Here is a 24,043-nt window from a genome sequence, read left to right as displayed (position 1 = left end):
ACCTCTGAGTCCCAATTGTGGTTTTCCCCCAAATTGACACTCAGATGGATGTTTTTGTTACATGATGCTTCCATTTCTGTGCTGGGACTGTTCCTAATGATTGTATTCCAGTTCAGTCAGATTTTTTTTTTTTCTGTTATACTTTTTTTTCTTTATTATTTTTACCACACCATGGATGTTTATAATATATCTAGCTACACGGGCTGTGAGAACATTCCCCATGGTGACGATAAATGTTACCTCTTTTGATGTCTCGGGAAAAAAGTCCTAACTTTCTTGAGGAAGAGCAAGACTGACAATTGCTTTCTGCAAGAGACCCACATTAAGACTAATAAAATCCCTACACTACCACAAACACTAACAATAGTTCCATTCCACGTTTAGGTCAGCAGCAAGAGAGGTCATAGCTACAGTATTGCAAAACATATACCGTTTGTGCCAGTAGTTGCCCAATCTGACCTGGAAGGCAGCTATCTCTTTATCAAAGGCATAATTGGTCCCACCTTAATATATCTAGAGGGCCTCTATCCACCTAATAGCCATCAACACAAAAGGAATAAGACCACCCTGACTTTGCGGAAGGGGTTAAGATAGTAGGAGGGAATTAAAATGCTTCCTTAAATCCACTTTTGGATTCATCTACATGCACTTCAGCAATGTCGCTGATATCAGACAACCACTTTAACATGTTCCGTTACTCTTCTGTATCAGTTGAAGGCATCAGTTGAAGGAGCTCCTGAATATCAAATACGCCAAAGCATACCAGTATACTAAATTCAAGTCCTATGCACATGGAGAAAGGGGAAACAAATTGATCACTCACCTAATTAAAAAACAGAAAGAATCACAGTTTATTGCCACTTTGATCAATTACTTGCTAACCGGAAACTTTCCACAATAAATGCTGAACATTGCTCCCCCTTACTGTCCCCCATCATCCAGGATGGAATATGAGTGATTATAAAATCTATGCCTCTTGGCAAGAAACCTGGGCCGGATGGCCTACTGACCGGTTATTATAAAAAACGTTTCCCCATGTTAGTCCCTCACATGACAAATTGGTGCCAGGCACGTGCTAATGGAGAGCCCCTCCAGAGACAGTCCTCGGAAGCCACCATCACTGTTCTGCCTAAAGAGGCCAAAAATGATAAGGAATGTGGTAATTATATACCCATTTTCCTACTGAATTTAGCAAAACTTCTAGACACTAGAGTGAATGTGCTCATTCCAAGGATTATACACCCGGATCAGGTGAGCTTTCTCTCGGGTCAGGAAGGTATTTTCCATTCATTCAGGATATTAAAGAGATTCTCAGCCAGATTTTAACTACAGAGCTTTTCATATCATCATATCAGTTTCCTTGTTCTAGATAAAAAACATACTAGTCTTACCCCCACATGTCTTTTCATTTTTGCTAAAAATTGCTTTTACTCACATGCTAATTGCCTTCATAAGGAGCCCAAGGGGCTGTCCCTCCGGCCGTTTGAGCCCATCACAGCCCCGCTGTTAATTATTCATTCCTCTCCTAGACGTTTTTTTTCTTCCAATGCGCCGTAATCTTGCGCATGCGCCCTTGATCCACGCGTTTGGGCCAGCGCGGTGGTGCAGAAGTTCAGAAGAGGCAAAAAAAAAAAATTGACAAAAAAAAAAGATTATAGCACTATATTAGCTAAATTACAGTCTATATGTGTATTTTACATATATTTGTTATATTTTTATAACTTAGTTTATTAGAATATTCGTAATCTAAAAGGCGAAGTTATAGCAATATAGCGAATATTCGTAGAATACACATATAGACTGCAATGTAGCTAATATAGTGCTATAGTATTTTTTTTTATAGTGTAAATTTATTTGCAAAACTGAAGTTCAGAAGAGGCAAAAAAAATCGCATATTATTTGCGATAAATAGAATAATGACGAATATTCGAATTTTAACGAATATAAGACGAATATTCAATCAAATATTTGCAAAATATACCAAAATCGAATATGGCACCTCCCGCTCATCACTATCCAACACCCGGCACTGAGGATAGGTCATCAATATTAAAATCCCGGAAAACCCCTTTAAGGATATTATGCTACTATCACCTACATTTTAGTGAGTTATTTCATTCTGTTGTCTTTAGATTTACTGTTTCTTTTTTCTTTTTACAGACAGTATTTCATGCCATAAGTGTCCAGAAGATCAATGGCCAAATGACCTGAATCAATGTGTACCAAAACCTACAGAATTTTTGTCTTATAAAAATGACCCTGCAGTTCTTATAGTTTCCCTCATTTCTGCCTTATGCTTTTTTAAAACAACTATAATCTTGGGGATCTTCATTTTATCCCAAGACACTCCAGTTGCCAGAGCGAATAACCAAACCCTGAGCTTCATTCTTCTGGTTTCCATCATGTTAAGTTTCCTCTGTGTATTTTTGTTCCTGGGTCGTCCTACACAATTCACCTGTATGCTTCGTCAGACTTCATTTGGGATCATCTTCTCAGTAGCCATATCTTCCATTCTAGCTAAAACCATCATGGTCTACGTTGCCTTCAAAGCGACCAAACCTGGCAGTTCCTGGAGGAAATTTATTGGTGTGAAAACTGGAAACTCTGTTGTCTTCTTCTGTTCATTTCTTCAAGTTTTACTCAGTGTTATTTGGTTATCTACTTCTCCTCCATTCCCAGAAATAAACACTCACTTATATCTAGACAAAATCATCTTCCAGTGTAATGAAGGGTCAGTGGTGGCCTTTTCCATACTCCTGGGCTATATGGGACTACTTGTAGCTGTCAGTTTCATTGTTGCTTTCTTGGCCAGAAATTTACCAGATTCTTTTAATGAAGCTAAAAATATCACATTCAGCATGCTGGTTGTCTGCAGTGTCTGGGTGGCTTTTATCCCAGCCTACATGAGTGTTACTGGGAAAAATACTGTTCTTGTAGAGATATTTGCTATAATATCTTCAAATGTTGGTATTTTAGGCTGCATATTTTTCCCTAAATGTTATATTATACTGGTGAGACCAGATTTAAACTCAAAAAGTAGTTTATCCAGGAAAATAAAAGTTAACATTTTAAACTGAGATGCATTGTGTTCTATGTCCATTTATTTCCAAAGAACAGCCTTATAAATGATTCATGTTTAATGATAAATGTAGTAAACCAAAGTGGTTTGGTCATAGAAACTAAGGATGAGAGAATAGATTCTTAATGAAGTGGGTGTGTTACAAATTTCCCCAAATTTTTTTCCCCAAACGAATACAAAGCTTTTGTGATTCACTTCAGTGGCGTTAAGAAGCACCACTGTGCACAGTCCTTCCCGGCATGAACATGCTGCCATTACATTTGAAACACCATCATGATCTTTATAGCAGCATGCATGCCTAAGAAGCTTATTTAGATGTATGTGGCAGCACCCCATAACCACTATTAATCACCTGTTGTCCTCTGATGAGACCACCCGCTACACTGTGGTTAAAACGAGTTGGGTCTTTTGTCTTCATGGACTTATAATCAGGACACTTTTCCTGCACCCCCTGGATAGGAAACTATTTATTTAGGGATTACTAGGGTAACAATGGGATCACCCTTTTTAGAGTTTTCAGCACAATCACCTGGGGAACCATTGTATGGCTTCAGATCCGAGTAAAAAAAAAAAAAAACTTAAGTTGAAAATGCAGCTTTGGTTCAAAAAAGACACATTAAAAAAATGCAGCAAAAACTGCATGAAAAAAAGTGTGCTTTTCAAAATCATTTGTGTGAACTGACCCCAACAATCAGCTAGAAATAAAAGAGAAACAGTTTCATAGCTCGCCTCATCTGGCTGGTCAGGGGGATGGAGAAGTGGTGCCTAGATCTCACGGCCACATGAGCCCTGTGAGGACTGAACTGGAGGAGGAGGTGGATATTGGAACACAAGAAATGTGTAGCGAAATGAGTAGTTTTTACACATAGGTGACAGGAGAGGAGGAGCAGGAGCAGCTAGTGGAGCTACCAGGTGATGAGGAAAATGAGGCAGAGGACCCAGACACGCCATTGCAGTATACAGTGGAGATGGAGGCAGGGGTTCCCTCCGAGGCACAAATGGCCCGATGCACCCTCACTTGCTTTCATAGTGACAGCCGAATTTTCACCATTCGGCAGAGGTATGACTTCTGGCTCTCCACCTTGTTGGACCCTCGCTACAGGTCCAAAAAGGGGGCCTTTTTTACACCCGCTGAGAGGGAGTACAAACTGAACTACTATAGAGACATCCAATGTAGTAAGTTGGCCGCAGTATATCTGCGCCACCGTCCATCCTCTCGCAGGTCTGACCGGGGGGCCCTCTGCGCTCACGTTCCATTGCCATGGCTGTTGTGGCAGGGGGGGTGGTAGGAACAGTTCTAGCTCCATCAGCAGCAACATGTCTAAAATCGCTAATGAGCAGCTTTCATTACCCGCCTAGTGAAGAAGCTACTCACCAGCAGCAATACCTGGAGCAGGACTTGAACCAGGAGGTGGTGGCATACATGGACAGTACCCTGCCACCCCACATTAAAGACCTGCTGAACTACTGGGCAGCCAAACTGGATTTGTGGCTGCAACTAGCAGAGTTTACCTAGGAAAAGCTGTCCTGCCCGGCAAGTAGTGTGGCATCAGAGTGGGTATTTAGTGTGGCAGGGCCATAGTTACCCAAATAAGAACTCGCCTGTCCACCCGAAATGTGGAGAGACTGACCTTTGTCAGATGAATCAGGCATGGATCAGCCAGGATTTCCACCCACCAATGATGCATCAGACTAGATCATCCATGCTGCCACACCAACACTTTGACAAAATAGTCTGGTTTCTTGTGGCTAACTGCCTCAGCTACTATTCTGATGCTGCCAACCGCCTGATGCCACACATCTGTTGCCAAGTGCTCCTTCTTTCACCCACCATCTTTAGCTGGTACTCATATTTCCACCCACCTTCCCACTCTGTCAACGGTCACTCTGTGGTTTTTTGATGCTGCTGCCACCTCCACACTATGTCACCTTGCAACTCTGTGGTCTCCTGATGTTGCTGTCACCTTCACACTATGTCACCTTGTCACTCTGTGGTCTTCTGATGCTGCTGCCATCTCCACACGATGTCACCTTGCCACTCTGGGATCTCCTGATGCTGCTGTCCCCTCCACACTATGTCACCTTGCCACTCTGTGGTCTCCTGATGGTGCTGTCACCTCCACACTATGTCACCTTGCCACTCTGTGGTCTTCTGATGCTGCTGCCATCTCCACACTATATCACCTTGCCACTCTGTGGTCTCCTGATGCTGCTGTCACCTCCACACTATGTCACCTTGCCACTCTGTGGTCTCCTGATGCTGCTGACACCTCCACACTATGTCACCTTGCCACTATGTGGTCTCCTGATGCTGCTGTCACCTCCACACTATGTCACTTTGCCAATCTGTGATCTCCCGATGCTGCTGTTGCCGACTCCACACTGTTATTGTTCTACTCTGTGGCCTCCTGATGCCGCCGCCACCCCCACACTCTGTCATTGTGCCGCTCTGTGGCCTTCTGATGCTGCTGCCACCTCCACACTGTCATTGGGCCACTCGGTGGCCTCCTCCTGATGCTGCCGCCACCTCCAGACTCTGTCATTGGGCCACTCTGTGGTCTCCTGATGCTGCTGTCACCTCCACACTATGTCACCTTGCCACTCTGTGGTCTCCTGATGCTGCTCCATCTCCACACTATATCACCTTGCCACTCTGTGGTCTCCTGATGCTGCTGTCACCTCCACACTATGTCACCTTGCCACTTTGTGGTCTCCTGATGCTGCTGCCACCTCCACACTATGTCACCTTGCCACTATGTGGTCTCCTGATGCTGCTGTCACCTCCACACTATGTTACTTTGACAATCTGTGATCTCCTGATACTGCTGCTGCCACCTCCACACTGTTATTGTGCTACTCTGTGGCCTCTTGATGCTGCCGCCAGCTCCACACTCTGTCGTTGTACCGATCTGTGGCCTTCTGATGCTGCTGCCACCTCCACACTGTCATTGGGCCACTCGGTGGCCTCCTCCTGATACTGCCGCCACCTCCAGACTCTGTCATTGGGCCACTCTGTGGTCTCCTCATGATGCATCCACCTCACCACTATGTCATAGGGCCACTCAGTGGACTTCTCATGCTGTTCCCATCCTCCCCACTTCATGACTGGGCGACTATTTTGCCTTTCGGCCTGGCTGACATCATTATTTATTTGACCCTTCTTCTGATCTGTCAGAACGAAGGAAACGCACAACAGATACTGTCTGTGTAGCAGCTGTAAGGCCTGTATGGTCCCATCAGAATTGGCTTATAATTTGGTAGCCAAAAGCAGGAGTGTGTACAAAGCACAGAAGACATGCATCTCTGTTTTGTATCAAATGTTTTTTTTTTGGCATTAGCAATACTGATAGATTACTGACCAAATGCTGAATGTGTGAAGGCGGATGGGGTTTATTGTTCTGACGGATTAGAGCAAGGGAAAAATAATCAGTTATGTCAACACAAACTTACCGCTGACACCCTCTCCACTCTGTCGGGGGGCTCTACTTGTATAAGCCTTTAATAGAACAGGTTCTGTAGACATCTATGTGGAATCAGCTGACAACGGTGTAAAAGGCGTGCATTTCTTCTTATTATTTGGTCAGTTTTGGCCCCGTGAAGTGTGCCGTGATTATGAGTAGAGTTGAGTGGACACCTGGATGTTCTGGTTCAACGGGTTCGGCTGAACTTCAGAAAAAAGTTTGAGTTCGGGACCCGAACTTGACCCGAACTTGACCTCGAACCCGAACCCCATTGAAGTCAATGGGGACCCGAACTTTTTAGCACTAAAATGGCTGTAAAAATTTCATGGAAAGGGCTAGAGGGCTGCAAATGGCATCAAAATGTGGTTAAGATTATGGCAAGTGCTCTGCAAACAAATGCGGATAGGGAAATGACTTTAAATAACATAAAATATGTAAAAAATAAATAAAAAATCTTGATCTAGTTGAGGAGGCGGAGGATGTGGCGGTGTAGGTGGATGTGGCGGTGTAGGTGGAAGCTGCGGTGGAGGAGGAGGAGGTAGCCTACACTGCTTTTTGGTTTAAATAATTTATTTTTATTTTTTTAATTAGGGTACACCCCAAAACATTGGGAAATATAACCCTCCAGTCGTGCTAAACACACGCTCAGACAATACACTGGCTGCAGGGCAGGCCAGCACCTCCAAGGGGTAAAGGGCAAGCTCAGGCCATGTGCCCAATTTGGAGACCCAGAAGTTGCAGGGGCTGACAGTCAGTTCGTGTCAGTCAGTTCGTGTAGGCGTGTGCATACTTACTGCCCCAACATGTCGCACGTCCCCGTGATGTGCACGATCCAATTTGATATCTGCTCAACTTTCTATGTCATTTTATGCGCCTACCATGGTGATTACGGGTGGTGGGGAATCAGGGTTCCAGGCCGGAGAGGGAGCGTGAGAAAGAGAGACCACATCCAAGGGAGGATTCATTTTTTCAAATTTAAAATTAGAGAGCGGAAATATGGGACAAAGTATTAAAGCGTAAAAGTGGGACAACTTTTTAAAGTTTAAGCATTATATGAAAGGATGTGTCGCGCATCATTTAATGAAGAATTTCTTAAATTTATTCCCTGTCAACTATGCAGAGCAGGTGTTTCTATCCGGCAAAATTAGAAAAATTTCACCTGACACTGTAATTGACGATTTTTTTAAATGTATGTTTCTGTCACCTATGTAGAGATGCCCCAGTGACATCCACCATCCATTTGGATATCTTCTCTATCAACTTTCAATGTTCTTTTCTGAGCCTACCATGTTTATCACGGTTATCAGGGAATCAGGGTTCCATGGCGGAGAGGGAGCGTGAGAAAAATAGACCAAATTTAAGGGAGATAACTGTATTAATTTTTTGGGGGATCAAGCGGAAATTTGGGAAAAGCTATTGAGACGCAAATGTGGGACAAATTACAGAAGCCCAAATGTTGGCCAAAAGAGTCAAGCGGAAATGTGGGAAAAGCTATTAAGGCGCAAATGTTGTATAAATTACAGAAGCCCAAATGTGGGCCAAAAGAGTCAAGCGGAAATGTGGGAAAAGCTATTAAGGCGCAAATGTTGTATAAATTACAGAAGCCCAAATGTTGGCCAAAAGAGTCAAGCGGAAATGTGGGAAAAGCTATTAAGGCGCAAATGTTGTATAAATTACAGAAGCCCAAATGTGGGCCAAAAGAGTCAAGCGGAAATGTGGGAAAAGCTATTAAGTCGCAATTGTTGCACAAATTACAGAAGCCCAAATGTGGGCCAAAAGAGTCAAGCAGAAATGTGGGAAAAGCTATTGAGGCGCAAATGTTGGGCAAAAGAGTATAGCGGAAATGTGGGACAAATTATTGACGTGCAAATGTGGTGCAACTTGTTTAAGTTTAAGCATTGAATCAAAGGAGGTGGCGCGCATCAATTAAAGAAGCATTTCAGAAATTTTATTCCCTGTCACCTATGCAGAGCAGGGGTTTATTCACGTCTAAAATTGTATAATGTCAACCCAAGAATGTAACAGAAAAATTACAGAAATTTATTAACCTGTCTACTTGGTAGAGCAGAAGTCAATGACAGAAAAAAATTGTTTATTGTCACTCGAAAATGTAAAATAAAAATCATTGAAATTTATTAAGCTGTCAACTAGGTCGAGGAGTATATTACACCAAAAAATTTGTGAATTTGACCCTAAAATGTAACTGACAAATTTTATTAAATTATTATAATTTTATTTTTTTATTTTTTACCGATCTAATAGGTATAGCAGTGGTACATCACACCAAATAATTGCTGAATTTCACTAGAAAATGTAACTGCCATTTTTTTTTTTTACCGGTCTGCTAGGTATAGCAGTGGTGCATCACACCTAAAAATTGCTGAATTTCACCAGAAAATGTAACAGACAATTTATCAATTTTTTTTTTTACCTGTCTACTAGGTATAGCAGTGGTACATTACACTCCAAAATTGGTAAATTTCACCAGAAAATGTAACAGACAATTTTTTTTTATTGTTTAACCTGTCTACTAGGTATAGCAGTGGTACTATACACCCAAAATTGGTGAACTTCACCAGAAAATCTAACTGACAAAGTAGTGAAAAAATTTGATTTATGAGGTGGAGTTCCATATGGAGTTGGAGTTTGAGGAGGCGGTGGACGTAGCGGTGTAGGTGGAGCGGCGGTGAAGGAGGACGAGGTAGCCAACACAGATTTTTGGTTTTAATTTTATTTTTCAAAATTAGGGAAAAAGAGTGTGAAATATCCAAAATACAAGAATGAGCAATTGCGCTGCAGTATAACAATGGCTGGTTAGTGCCAAGCCTGAGGGATCCATGCCTGGTTCATTTTAATGAACGTGAGCTTGTCCTTATTGGCTGTGGACAGGCGGTTACACTTGTCTGTGATGACGCCCCCTGCCGTGCTAAACACACACAGGCCAGCACCTCCAAGGCTTAAAGGGCAAGCTCAGGTCATGTGCCCAATTTGGAGACCCAGAAGTTGAAGGGGGCAGACCCGTCATTCAGTACGTGTAGGCGTGTGCACACATACTGCTCCATCATGTTGGTGAAATGCTGTCTCCTGCTAAGACGTTCCATATGAGATGGTGGTGCTGGTTGTTGTGGCGTGCTAACAAAGGTTTTCCACATTCCGGCCATGCTAACCCTGCCTTCTGAGGTGCTGGCGGTGCCCCAGCTGCATTGGCGACCTCTTCCTCATCCTCTGCCTTAGCCTTGTGCTTCCACTCTGCCCCCGCCGTCAGGTGGGAATGCCACCAGCAGCGCGTCTACCAGCTTGTGCTTGTACTCGCTCATCTTACGATCACTCTCCAGTGACAGAATTAAGGACGGTACGTTGTCCTTGTAATGGGGATCCAGCAGCGTGGCCACCCAGTAATCAGCACAAGTTAGAATGTGGGCAACTCGGCGGTCGTTGCGGAGACACTGCAGCATGTAATCGCTCATGTGTGCCAGGCTGCCCAGAGGCAACGACAAGCTGTCCTCTGTGGGAGGTGTATCGTCTGTGTCCTCTGTATTCCCAGAGCCAGGCACCAGTGATGGCCATGAGATGGTCTGGGTGTCACCCTGCTGTGGACATGGTTCCTCCTCCTCTATCTTCTCCTCCTCATCCTCCACCTCGTCATCCTCCAGAACTGTGCCCTGGCTTGACAATTGTGTACCTGGCGTTTATGGGTGCAGGAACCAACCCTCGGAGCCACTTGGGAATGACTGGCCTGAAACCATACGAAATGATCCCTATTCCTCCTCCGCCTCCTGTGCTACATCCTCTTCCATCATTGCCAGGAGCGTTTTTTAAAGGAGGCATAGAAGTGGGATATTAACGCTGAGAACTGCGTTATCGGCACCGGCCATGTTGGTGGAGTACTCGAAACAGCGCAACAAGGAACACAGGTCTCGCATGGAGGCCCAGTCATTGGTGGTGAAGTGGTGCTGTTCCGCCGAGCAACTCACCCGTGCGTGCTGCAGCTGAAACTCCACTATCGCCTGCTACTGCTCGCACAGTCTGGTCAGCATGTGCAAGGTGGAGTTCCACCTTGTTGGCACGTCGCATATGAGGAGGTGAGCTGGAAGGCCGAAGTTACGCTGCAGCGCTGACAGGCGAGCAGCAGCAGGGTGAGGACGCTGAAAGCACGCACAAACGGCCCGCACCTTATGCAGCAGCTCTGACATATTGGAAGCTCTGCACCACCAAATTCAGCACATACGCCAGGCAAGGGATGTGCGTCCAACCGGTTAGTCCCAAAGCTGCTACGAAATTTCGCCCATTTTCGCCCACCACCAGGCCGGGTTGAGGCTGACTGTTACAAAACACTCATCGGTCTGTTGTTCAAGGCCCGTGGGGTTTGTCCCACAAACAGATAAGTTTAAAAACTGCCTGCTGTCGTTTACCCCTGGCTGTGCTGAAGTTGGGGGTGAAGGTGTTACGCTGACCGGATGAGGAGCTGGTAGAGGATGAGGATGCAGAGTAGGAGGAGGAAGCAACAGGAGGCAAACTGAAGCGCCCTGCATTCCTCGGTGGTGGAAGGACATGCGCCAAACTGCTATCCGCCTCATGCCCAGCCGCCACTGCATTTACCCAGTGTGCTGTTATGGAGATATAACATCCCTGACCATGCTTACTGGTCCACGTATCCGTAGTCAGGCGCACCCTGCCACAGATGGCTTTGCGCAGTGCACACCTGATTTTGTCCCCTACTTGGTTGTGCAGGGAAAGAATGGCTCTCCTGGGCACGACGTCCTGTGAAACAGCCACCGCCATAAGGCCTTCAAAACTATCAGTCTCCACCAGACGGAATGAAAGCATTTCAAAGGCCAATAATTTAGGGTGGGAATGGGGTACTTCCTCTTCCTCTGCAGCGTTTGGGAGATGGAGAGCTGAAAGCTTCCGTGGGATATTGTGGAGATGTTTGGTGACCCAGGTGTTGGTGTTGCTGGCAGATCCTCTGTTTGCGGGGTGGCAGGTGGCACTGTCACTCCAGAGGTTGATGAAGAGGCCGAGACTGCAGCAGAAGAGTAAGCAAGAGGAGCCAGAGACCTTTCTTGGTTTTTGAGGTGTCTACTCCACTGCAGCTCGTGGTTTGCACTTAAATGCCTGGTCATGCAGGTTGTGCTCAGGTTGAGAACGTTTATGCCTCACTTGAGGCTCTGATTGCACAGCGTGCAAACCACTTTTGTCTTGTTGTCAGAACATTGTCTGAAGAACTGCCATGCCAGGGAACTCCTTGGAGCTGGCTTTGGTGTGCACAGTCCCTTGCTGCGGTAGAAGGCTTACTGTCTAGACGATGGGCGCCCTGCTTTTGCTCCCTGTTCTGCTGTGCTGGTGGCTCTGTGCGACCACCGCCTCTTCCTCCGAACTACATAGGTCACTCGCATGACCTTGATTCCATGTGGGGTTTGAGGACCTCATCATCCTCTACATAATCTTCCACCCAGTCTATACCCCTGCCTTCCTTGTCGGTCTGCACACTTTTGAAAGCCCCAGCAGTTGGCACCTGTGTTTCGACATCATCCGAGACATGCTGCAATGGTCCTCCCATGTTCTCATCTTGAAAGATAAATGGTTGGGCATCGGTGCACTCAATCTCTTCCACTTCTGGGGAAGGGCTAGGTGGATGGCCCTGGGAAACCTTGCTAACAGAGTCATCAAAAAGCTGAAGAGACTGCTGCATGACTTGGGGCTCAGACTGCTTGGCCGATTTGCAAGGGGGTGAGGTGAAAGACTGATGGACATCGGCTGCAGGTGCCAACTGTGGTCTTTCAGCAGGTGACTGGGTGGGAGACAATGTGAAGGAACTGGATGTCAGCAACCCAATCTACTATTGCTTGTACTTGTTCAGGCCTCACCATTCGTAGAGCCGCATTAGGCTTGACCAAATACTGCTGCAGGTTCTGTCGCCTACTCGCACCTGAGGAAGGGTTTTCACTTGTGCATGTAGCTGGCACAGATCGACCACGTTCTCTCCCTGCAACAGGTGCTCCACCAGCAGCACCACGACCTGGGCCACGTCCCTTAGGCTAGGTCTCCACGACATTTTGTAGCACCAATGTCGCGCGACAATTTTTATAATGGCAGTCTATGGTGTCGCGCGACAACTGTTGCGCCCTAATGTCGTCGTGTACACCTAGCCTTATGTGACGATCAGTATATACAGGGTGTATCTCACATGGCCTGAACCAGACTAGGCCTCAATTAAATTTGTTTGCCCAAATGGCTGTTTTTCAAAATACCTGAATAGAAGCCCTTTATTTAAAGGGTTTATCTTACACGCCCTGAACCAGACTAGGCCTCAATTAAATTTGTTTGCCCAAAATGGCTGTATTTCAAATACCTGAATCAAACCCTGTATTTAAAGGATGTATCTCACACGGCCTGAACCAGACTAGGCCTCAATTAAAGATTTGTGCACCAAATGGCAGTATTTCAAATATCTGAATATAACCCAAATATATAAAGGGTATATTTCACAATGACATATGCAGCAAAGACTGCCAAATACACTTTTTTTTGCCCAAACGGGTATTTGTTTAATAACGGAATATGGCAGCAGTATATATCCCTGGAATTTCAAACGTCAAGATGCTGGAAGGCCTGAAAAAAAGTGTGTTTTATTAATAGAAGAATATAAGCCCTGTATATACAGGGTGTATCTCACACGGCCTGACCCACACTAGGCCTCAATTAAAGATGTGTGCACCAAATTGCGGTATTTCAAATATCTGAATATAATCCAAATATATAAAGGGTGTATCTCTCAATGACATACGCAGCAAAGGCTGCCAAATAAACTTTTTTTGCCCAAACTGGTGTTTGTTTAATAACTGAATATGACAGCAGTATATAACCCTGGAATTTCAAACGTCTTGAATCTGCAAGGCCTGAATAATTGTGTATTTTGCACAAAAAAAGGTGTTTTATTAATAAAAGAATCAAACCCCTGTATTTAAAGGGTGTATCTCACACGCCCTAAACCAGACTAGGCCTTCTTTTAATTTTGTTTGCCCAAAATGGCTGTATTTCAAATACCTGAATAGAACCCCTGTATATACAGGGTGTATCTCACACACCCTGATCCACACTAGGACGCTATCAAAGAATTGTGCCCAAAATGGCTTTATTTCAAATAACTGAATAGAAAGACAGTATGTAAAGGCGGTTTCTCACAATGACATCTGCAGCAAAGGCTGACAACTATTTTTTTTTTATCCAAACGGGTGTTTGTTTAATAACTGAATTTGACAGCAGTATGTAACCCTGGAATTTCACACGTGCTGATGCTGCAAGGCCAGAAAAATAGTGGAATCTGGAAAAAAATGTGTTTTTAAATATCAAGAAAATGATGGCTGTATTTCTAGCTTAAATTGCACACTCCAGATGTTGTATATTGATGTATATTCCCCAAAAAGTTTTTGGTAACAGAATATGAAAGCTGTATATTATTAACTTGAATTTAACACTTGCAGATCAGGAAAATAGTGGTTTTGGGCAAAAAAGTGTGTTTTTAAAAACCCAGAAAATGATGGCTGTATTTCTAGCTTAGATTTTACACTGACTAATCCAGATGTTGTATATTGTCAAAAAAGTGTTTTTTGGGTAACAGAAAATGAAAGCTGTACATATTAAACTTGAATTTAACACTTGCAGATCTGGAAAATAGTGTTTTTTGGGCAAAAAAGTGTGTTTTTAAAAACCCAGAGAATGATGGCTGTATTTCTAGCTTGAGATTGCAGACTGACTAAGCCTGAAAATATACTAGATGTTGTAAATTGCCCCCACAAATTTGATTTTCAATGTCCCAAAAGCTCAGATGTAGTGCTAGTGCACTGAGCTTGCATAAAATGGCCACCACCGCCACCCACCTAACTAACTTATAAAAGTTGGTGTTTTTTCGGTCACTGGGCTTAGGGCCGGATGAAAAAATTGTGCCCTGCACCCACAAAACGCAATGTATGTAGATTGCTGAGTTAGATTTGAGCAAAGATTCTCTCCTATTCTATCCCTGAAATCACCAGCAGCATCCTCTCCCTACACTAAGCACAGCAGAGTGACGTGCAGCGCTATGTGACTCCAGCTTATATAGCGGCTAGGTCACATGCTGCACTGGCCAATCACAGCCATGCCATTAGTAGGCATGGCTGTGATGGCTTCTAAGGTCACAGAGTTAAACACTTGTTGATTGGTTGCTCTGCAGCCTTTCAAAAAGCGCCAAGAAATCGCCAAACACCGAACCCAAACCCAAACTTTTACTGAAATTTTCTGGTTCGGGTCTGGGGTCCCAAAATCCTAACGTTCGGTACAAACCCGAACTTTAAAGTTTGGGTTCGCTCAACCCTAAGGCCTCATGCACACGGCCGTGTTCCGTGGCCGAGAGCGGACCATCTGTATTACTGTACAGCAGCGGCTGCATGAAGCGCACGGCGTCATAGCAACCAATGACGCCGTGCGCTCATGCTGTCAGCAGGAATCCCGGCCGGGTTTCCACGGTCCGCTCTTGGCCACGTGTGCATGAGGCCTAATTCTGAGAGTGACGCCTGTCATACGGACTCACAGTATTTCACTACCACAGCAGACTCTCTATGCGTGTTACTGCAATGCACAGTGTTCTAAATCAGTGGTCCCCAACCTTTTTTGCACCAAGGACCAGTTTCATGCAAGACAATTTTCCCAACTTCTAATATTTTATTCAGAATAGAACATAAATCACGGAACAAAAGTTTAAACTGAGAAAATGTACCATTTTAAGGGAAAAATATGTTGAATCAGAAATTCATGGTGTCAACAAATCCCCAAAAAGATGGGACAAAGCCATTTTCACCACTGTGTGGCATCTCCCCTTCTTCTTACAACACTCAACAGACGTCTGGGGACCGAGGAGACCAGTTTCTCAAGTTTAGAAATAGGAATGCTCTCCCATTCTTGTCTAATACAGCCCTCTAACTGTTCAATCGTCTTGGGCCTTCTTTGTTGCACCTTCCTCTTTATGATGCGCCAAATGTTCTCTATAGGTGAAAGATCTGGACTGCAGACTGGCCATTTCAGTACCCGGATCCTTCTCCTACGCAGCCATGATGTTGTGATTGATGCAGAATGTGGTCTGGCATTATCTTGTTGAAAAATGCAGGGTCTTCCCTGAAAGAGATGACGTCTGGATGGGAGCATATGTTGTTCTAGAACCTGAATATATTTTTCTGCATTGATGGTGACTTTCCAGACATGCAAGCTGCCCATGCCACACGCACTTATGCAACCCCATACCATCAGAGATGCAGGCTTCTGAACTGAGCGTTGATAACAACTTGGGTTGTCCTTGTCCTCTTTGGTCCGGATGACATGGCGTCCCAGATTTCCAAAAAGAACTTCAAATCGTGACTCGTCTGACCACAGAACAGTCTTCTATTTTGCCACAGTCCACTTTAAATGATCCCTGGCCCAGTGAAAACGCCTGAGCTTGTGGATCTTGCTTAGAAATGGCTTCTTCTTTGCACTGTAGAGTTTCAGCTGGCAACGGCGGATGGCACGGTGGATTGTGTTCACTGACAATGGTTTCTGGAAGTATTCCTGAGCCCATTCTGTGATTTCCTTTACAGTAGCATTCCTGTTTGTGGTGCAGTGTCGTTTAAGGGCCCGGAGATCACGGGCATCCAGTATGGTTTTACGGCCTTGACCCTTACGGGGTGGGGGTTTGGGGGGGGGGCTTAGGGGGTGGGCGGGCTGACTGATTCACGCACATAACAAAACACAAGGTGCATATTAAAATATATAACACTATATAAACTGACTATGGTCTCTGCTGCACTGGTCTCTGCTGCACTGTACCGTATTTTTCGCCCTATAAGATGCACCTAGGTTTTAGAGGAGAACAATAAGAAAAAAATATTTTTCATTACACCTCAGGTCAGACCAGCAATCAGACCCCCAATGTTAATCAGACCTCAGATCAGACCCCCAATGGCTCAGATCAACCCCCAAACCTTTAGCCGTCTATCAGCCCCCCATGTTAGCCATAAGCCTTCCAATGTCAGCCATAAGCCCCCCATGTCAGCAATATGTCAGCCCCCCATCTCAGCCATATGTCAGCCCCCTATGTAAGCCATATGTCAGCCCCCCATGTCAGCCATATGTCAGCCCCCCATGTCAGCCATATGTCAGCCCGCTATAAAAGCCATTTGTCAGCCCCCCATGTCAGCCATATGTCAGCCGTCCATGTCAGCCATATGTCAGCCGTCCATGTCAGCCATAAGCCCCCCATGTCAGCCATATGTCAGCCCCTCATGTCAGCCACTCATATCAGCCCCTCATGTCAGCCATATGTCCCCCAAGTCAGCCATCAGTCCCCAGTACAAATAAAATAAAAAAAACACTAACCTTTCCTGCTCCTGGTCACCATCGAGATCCTCTTCATTGTGCTGTCGGCTGGCTGTGTATAGCGGCGCAGAGCAACCTCACCCTGTGCGCAGCCCTGCACAGCCGATAGTCGAGCTGTGGACCAGGAAGCGGTGAGTACAGATCCTTCACCGTTTCCTGGTCCTTCTGTACTAATGAAGCGCTTCCAGAATGGAAGCGCTTCATTAGTACAGAGTTAAAGACTGCCCTGATCGCCGCAGCCTGGCAAACCATCTTCCAGGGCCCGGTCCTGGGCCGCGGCCCGGCGGTTGGGGACCGCTGTTCTACATCACTATAAAGGCTCTCTGCAACCAGGAAATAGCTGTATTTTAATGCGATTCGCCACAAATAAATTCGGATCAAAGCTAATTTTTTCTAAAAAAGAGCTATATACTCACACTAATTAAAAGTCGTGCACTCCTGACCAGCTCGTCTGCCCAATTGGCTGATTTTAATTAGTGTGAGTATATAGCTTGGCCTGCTCTCCCTCACTCACTGGAAGCCATTTGGCACCAGGAGAGATATAGTTGTGGACTCTCATTGCATTCTTTGGTGGCCATTTGGCACCAGGAGAGGTGTGGAGTGGGCTGGGCATGCATGTTGGTACCTGCATTCCTTGGATATTATGGAGGACATTTTGCACCATAGATGACAGAAATTAAAGCAGGCATGTGGAACCTACACTCCCTGAATTGTATGGTAGCCATCATGGCACATAAAGGGTAGTGTTTAGTGTTAGGACCCGTCTTACAGAGATCGCCTTGACGTGCGACAGACGGGCTCAAATAATTTTGTACAAAATGTACACGTATTTGCCAAGCATCTCTAATTTATAAGTATAGCACTAGCAATTATTATGCATTTTTGTACTTTATTTGGTATGCAGAGAGCTGTTGCATTGCATGTTTTGTTTTACATAAAAATAGGTAGGTCTTACAGACCCAAGTAACCGGCTGAATAACTATTATACTGTATATCCCTGTGACTCTGGCAAGTACAGTGTTTTAAACACCAAAAATACCGAAGGTAGGTCACACCGACCCAATTAACTGGCTGAATAACTTTTATATATCCCTGTGATGGTGACAAGTACAGTGTTTTCAACCCAAAAAAATAGGTAGGTCTCACAGACTCAATTATCCGGCAGAATAACTACAAACCGGATTCCAAAAAAGTTGGGACACTATACAAATCGTGAATAAAAACTGAATGCAATGATGTGGAGGTGCCAACTTCTAATATTTTATTCAAAATAGAACATAAATCACGGAACAAAAGTTTAAACTGAGGAAATGTACAATTTTAAGGGAAAAATATGTTGAATCAGAATTTCATGGTGTCAAAAAATCCCCAAAAAGTTGGGACAAGGCCATTTTCACCACTGTGTGGCATCTCCCCTTCTTCTTACAACACTCAACAGACGTCTGGGGACCGAGGAGACCAGTTTCTCAAGTTTAGAAATAGGAATGCTCTCCCATTCTTGTCTAATACAGCCCTCTAACTGTTCAATCGTCTTGGGCCTTCTTTGTTGCACCTTCCTCTTTATGATGCGCCAAATGTTCTCTATAGGTGAAAGATCTGGACTGCAGACTGGCCATTTCAGTACCCGGATCCTTCTCCTACGCAGCCATGATGTTGTGATTGATGCAGAATGTGGTCTGGCATTATCTTGTAGAAAAATGCAGGGTCTTCTCTGAAAGAGATGACGTCTGGATGGGAGCATATGTTGTTCTAGAACCTGAATATATTTTTCTGCATTGATGGTGCCTTTCCAGACATGCAAGCTGCCCATGCCACACGCACTCATGCAACCCCATACCATCAGAGATGCAGGCTTCTGAACTGAGCGTTGATAACAACTTGGGTTGTCCTTGTCCTCTTTGGTCCGGATGACATGGCGTCCCAGATTTCCAAAAAGAACTTCAAATCGTGACTCGTCTGACCACAGAACAGTCTTCCATTTTGCCACAGTCCATTTTAAATGATCCCTGGCCCAGTGAAAACGCCTGAGCTTGTGGATCTTGCTTAGAAATGGCTTCTTCTTTGCACTGTAGAGTTTCAGCTGGCAACGGCGGATGGCACGGTGGATTGTGTTCACTGACAATGGTTTCTGGAAGTATTCCTGAGCCCATTCTGTGATTTCCTTTACAGTAGCATTCCTGTTTGTGGTGCAGTGTCGTTTAAGGGCCCGGAGATCACGGGCATCCAGTATGGTTTTACGGCCTTGACCCTTACGGGGTGGGGGTTTGGGGGGGGGGCTTAGGGGGTGGGCGGGCTGACTGATTCACGCACATAACAAAACACAAGGTGCATATTAAAATATATAACACTATATAAACTGACTATGGTCTCTGCTGCACTGGTCTCTGCTGCACTGTACCGTATTTTTCGCCCTATAAGATGCACCTAGGTTTTAGAGGAGAACAATAAGAAAAAAATATTTTTCATTACACCTCAGGTCAGACCAGCAATCAGACCCCCAATGTTAATCAGACCTCAGATCAGACCCCCAATGGCTCAGATCAACCCCCAAACCACCTTTAGCCGTCTATCAGCCCCCCATGTTAGCCATAAGCCTTCCAATGTCAGCCATAAGCCCCCCATGTCAGCAATATGTCAGCCCCCCATCTCAGCCATATGTCAGCCCCCTATGTAAGCCATATGTCAGCCCCCCATGTCAGCCATATGTCAGCCCCCCATGTCAGCCATATGTCAGCCCGCTATAAAAGCCATTTGTCAGCCCCCCATGTCAGCCATATGTCAGCCGTCCATGTCAGCCATATGTCAGCCCCCCATGTTAGCCATAAGCCCCCCAATGTCAGCCATAAGCCCCCTATGTCAGCCCCTCATGTCAGCCACTCATATCAGCCCCTCATGTCAGCCATATGTCCCCCAAGTCAGCCATCAGTCCCCAGTACAAATAAAATAAAAAAAACACTAACCTTTCCTGCTCCTGGTCACCATCGAGATCCTCTTCATTGTGCTGTCGGCTGGCTGTGTATAGCGGCGCAGAGCAACCTCACCCTGTGCGCAGCCCTGCACAGCCGATAGTCGAGCTGTGGACCAGGAAGCGGTGAGTACAGATCCTTCACCGTTTCCTGGTCCTTCTGTACTAATGAAGCGCTTCCAGAATGGAAGCGCTTCATTAGTACAGAGTTAAAGACTGCCCTGATCGCCGCAGCCTGGCAAACCATCTTCCAGGGCCCGGTCCTGGGCCGCGGCCCGGCGGTTGGGGACCGCTGTTCTACATCACTATAAAGGCTCTCTGCAACCAGGAAATAGCTGTATTTTAATGCGATTCGCCACAAATAAATTCGGATCAAAGCTAATTTTTTCTAAAAAAGAGCTATATACTCACACTAATTAAAAGTCGTGCACTCCTGACCAGCTCGTCTGCCCAATTGGCTGATTTTAATTAGTGTGAGTATATAGCTTGGCCTGCTCTCCCTCACTCACTGGAAGCCATTTGGCACCAGGAGAGATATAGTTGTGGACTCTCATTGCATTCTTTGGTGGCCATTTGGCACCAGGAGAGGTGTGGAGTGGGCTGGGCATGCATGTTGGTACCTGCATTCCTTGGATATTATGGAGGACATTTTGCACCATAGATGACAGAAATTAAAGCAGGCATGTGGAACCTACACTCCCTGAATTGTATGGTAGCCATCATGGCACATAAAGGGTAGTGTTTAGTGTTAGGACCCGTCTTACAGAGATCGCCTTGACGTGCGACAGACGGGCTCAAATAATTTTGTACAAAATGTACACGTATTTGCCAAGCATCTCTAATTTATAAGTATAGCACTAGCAATTATTATGCATTTTTGTACTTTATTTGGTATGCAGAGAGCTGTTGCATTGCATGTTTTGTTTTACATAAAAATAGGTAGGTCTTACCGACCCAAGTAACCGGCTGAATAACTATTATACTGTATATCCCTGTGACTCTGGCAAGTACAGTGTTTTAAACACCAAAAATACCGAAGGTAGGTCACACCGACCCAATTAACTGGCTGAATAACTTTTATATATCCCTGTGATGGTGACAAGTACAGTGTTTTCAACCCAAAAAATAGGTAGGTCTCACAGACCCAATTACCCGGCAGAATAGCTACAAACCGGATTCCCAAAAAGTTGGGACACTATACAAATCGTGAATAAAAACTGAATGCAATGATGTGGAGGTGCCAACTTCTAATATTTTATTCAAAATAGAACATAAATCACGGAACAAAAGTTTAAACTGAGGAAATGTACAATTTTAAGGGAAAAATATGTTGAATCAGAATTTCATGGTGTCAAAAAATCCCCAAAAAGTTGGGACAAGGCCATTTTCACCACTGTGTGGCATCTCCCCTTCTTCTTACAACACTCAACAGACGTCTGGGGACCGAGGAGACCAGTTTCTCAAGTTTAGAAATAGGAATGCTCTCCCATTCTTGTCTAATACAGGCCTCTAACTGTTCAATCGTCTTGGGCCTTCTTTGTTGCACCTTCCTCTTTATGATGCGCCAAATGTTCTCTATAGGTGAAAGATCTGGACTGCAGACTGGCCATTTCAGTACCCGGATCCTTCTCCTACGCAGCCATGATGTTGTGATTGATGCAGAATGTGGTCTGGCATTATCTTGTAGAAAAATGCAGGGTCTTCTCTGAAAGAGATGACGTCTGGATGGGAGCATATGTTGTTCTAGAACCTGAATATATTTTTCTGCATTGATGGTGCCTTTCCAGACATGCAAGCTGCCCATGCCACACGCACTCATGCAACCCCATACCATCAGAGATGCAGGCTTCTGAACTGAGCGTTGATAACAACTTGGGTTGTCCTTGTCCTCTTTGGTCCGGATGACATGGCGTCCCAGATTTCCAAAAAGAACTTCAAATCGTGACTCGTCTGACCACAGAACAGTCTTCCATTTTGCCACAGTCCATTTTAAATGATCCCTGGCCCAGTGAAAACACCTGAGCTTGTGGATCTTGCTTAGAAATGGCTTCTTCTTTGCACTGTAGAGTTTCAGCTGGCAACGGCGGATGGCACGGTGGATTGTGTTCACTGACAATGGTTTCTGGAAGTATTCCTGAGCCCATTCTGTGATTTCCTTTACAGTAGCATTCCTGTTTGTGGTGCAGTGTCGTTTAAGGGCCCGGAGATCACGGGCATCCAGTATGGTTTTACGGCCTTGACCCTTACGGGGTGGGGGTTTGGGGGGGGGGCTTAGGGGGTGGGCGGGCTGACTGATTCACGCACATAACAAAACACAAGGTGCATATTAAAATATATAACACTATATAAACTGACTATGGTCTCTGCTGCACTGGTCTCTGCTGCACTGTACCGTATTTTTCGCCCTATAAGATGCACCTAGGTTTTAGAGGAGAACAATAAGAAAAAAATATTTTTCATTACACCTCAGGTCAGACCAGCAATCAGACCCCCAATGTTAATCAGACCTCAGATCAGACCCCCAATGGCTCAGATCAACCCCCAAACCTTTAGCCGTCTATCAGCCCCCCATGTTAGCCATAAGCCTTCCAATGTCAGCCATAAGCCCCCCATGTCAGCAATATGTCAGCCCCCCATCTCAGCCATATGTCAGCCCCCTATGTAAGCCATATGTCAGCCCCCCATGTCAGCCATATGTCAGCCCCCCATGTCAGCCATATGTCAGCCCGCTATAAAAGCCATTTGTCAGCCCCCCATGTCAGCCATATGTCAGCCGTCCATGTCAGCCATATGTCAGCCCCCCATGTTAGCCATAAGCCCCCCAATGTCAGCCATAAGCCCCCCATGTCAGCCATATGTCAGCCCCTCATGTCAGCCACTCATATCAGCCCCTCATGTCAGCCATATGTCCCCCAAGTCAGCCATCAGTCCCCAGTACAAATAAAATAAAAAAAACACTAACCTTTCCTGCTCCTGGTCACCATCGAGATCCTCTTCATTGTGCTGTCGGCTGGCTGTGTATAGCGGCGCAGAGCAACCTCACCCTGTGCGCAGCCCTGCACAGCCGATAGTCGAGCTGTGGACCAGGAAGCGGTGAGTACAGATCCTTCACCGTTTCCTGGTCCTTCTGTACTAATGAAGCGCTTCCAGAATGGAAGCGCTTCATTAGTACAGAGTTAAAGACTGCCCTGATCGCCGCAGCCTGGCAAACCATCTTCCAGGGCCCGGTCCTGGGCCGCGGCCCGGCGGTTGGGGACCGCTGTTCTACATCACTATAAAGGCTCTCTGCAACCAGGAAATAGCTGTATTTTAATGCGATTCGCCACAAATAAATTCGGATCAAAGCTAATTTTTTCTAAAAAAGAGCTATATACTCACACTAATTAAAAGTCGTGCACTCCTGACCAGCTCGTCTGCCCAATTGGCTGATTTTAATTAGTGTGAGTATATAGCTTGGCCTGCTCTCCCTCACTCACTGGAAGCCATTTGGCACCAGGAGAGATATAGTTGTGGACTCTCATTGCATTCTTTGGTGGCCATTTGGCACCAGGAGAGGTGTGGAGTGGGCTGGGCATGCATGTTGGTACCTGCATTCCTTGGATATTATGGAGGACATTTTGCACCATAGATGACAGAAATTAAAGCAGGCATGTGGAACCTACACTCCCTGAATTGTATGGTAGCCATCATGGCACATAAAGGGTAGTGTTTAGTGTTAGGACCCGTCTTACAGAGATCGCCTTGACGTGCGACAGACGGGCTCAAATAATTTTGTACAAAATGTACACGTATTTGCCAAGCATCTCTAATTTATAAGTATAGCACTAGCAATTATTATGCATTTTTGTACTTTATTTGGTATGCAGAGAGCTGTTGCATTGCATGTTTTGTTTTACATAAAAATAGGTAGGTCTTACAGACCCAAGTAACCGGCTGAATAACTATTATACTGTATATCCCTGTGACTCTGGCAAGTACAGTGTTTTAAACACCAAAAATACCGAAGGTAGGTCACACCGACCCAATTAACTGGCTGAATAACTTTTATATATCCCTGTGATGGTGACAAGTACAGTGTTTTCAACCCAAAAAAATAGGTAGGTCTCACAGACTCAATTATCCGGCAGAATAACTACAAACCGGATTCCAAAA

This window comes from Bufo gargarizans, chromosome 1, assembly GCF_014858855.1.
Source record: "Bufo gargarizans isolate SCDJY-AF-19 chromosome 1, ASM1485885v1, whole genome shotgun sequence".
NCBI classification, from domain to species: domain Eukaryota; kingdom Metazoa; phylum Chordata; class Amphibia; order Anura; family Bufonidae; genus Bufo; species Bufo gargarizans.
This window is presented reverse-complemented; position numbering follows the sequence as displayed.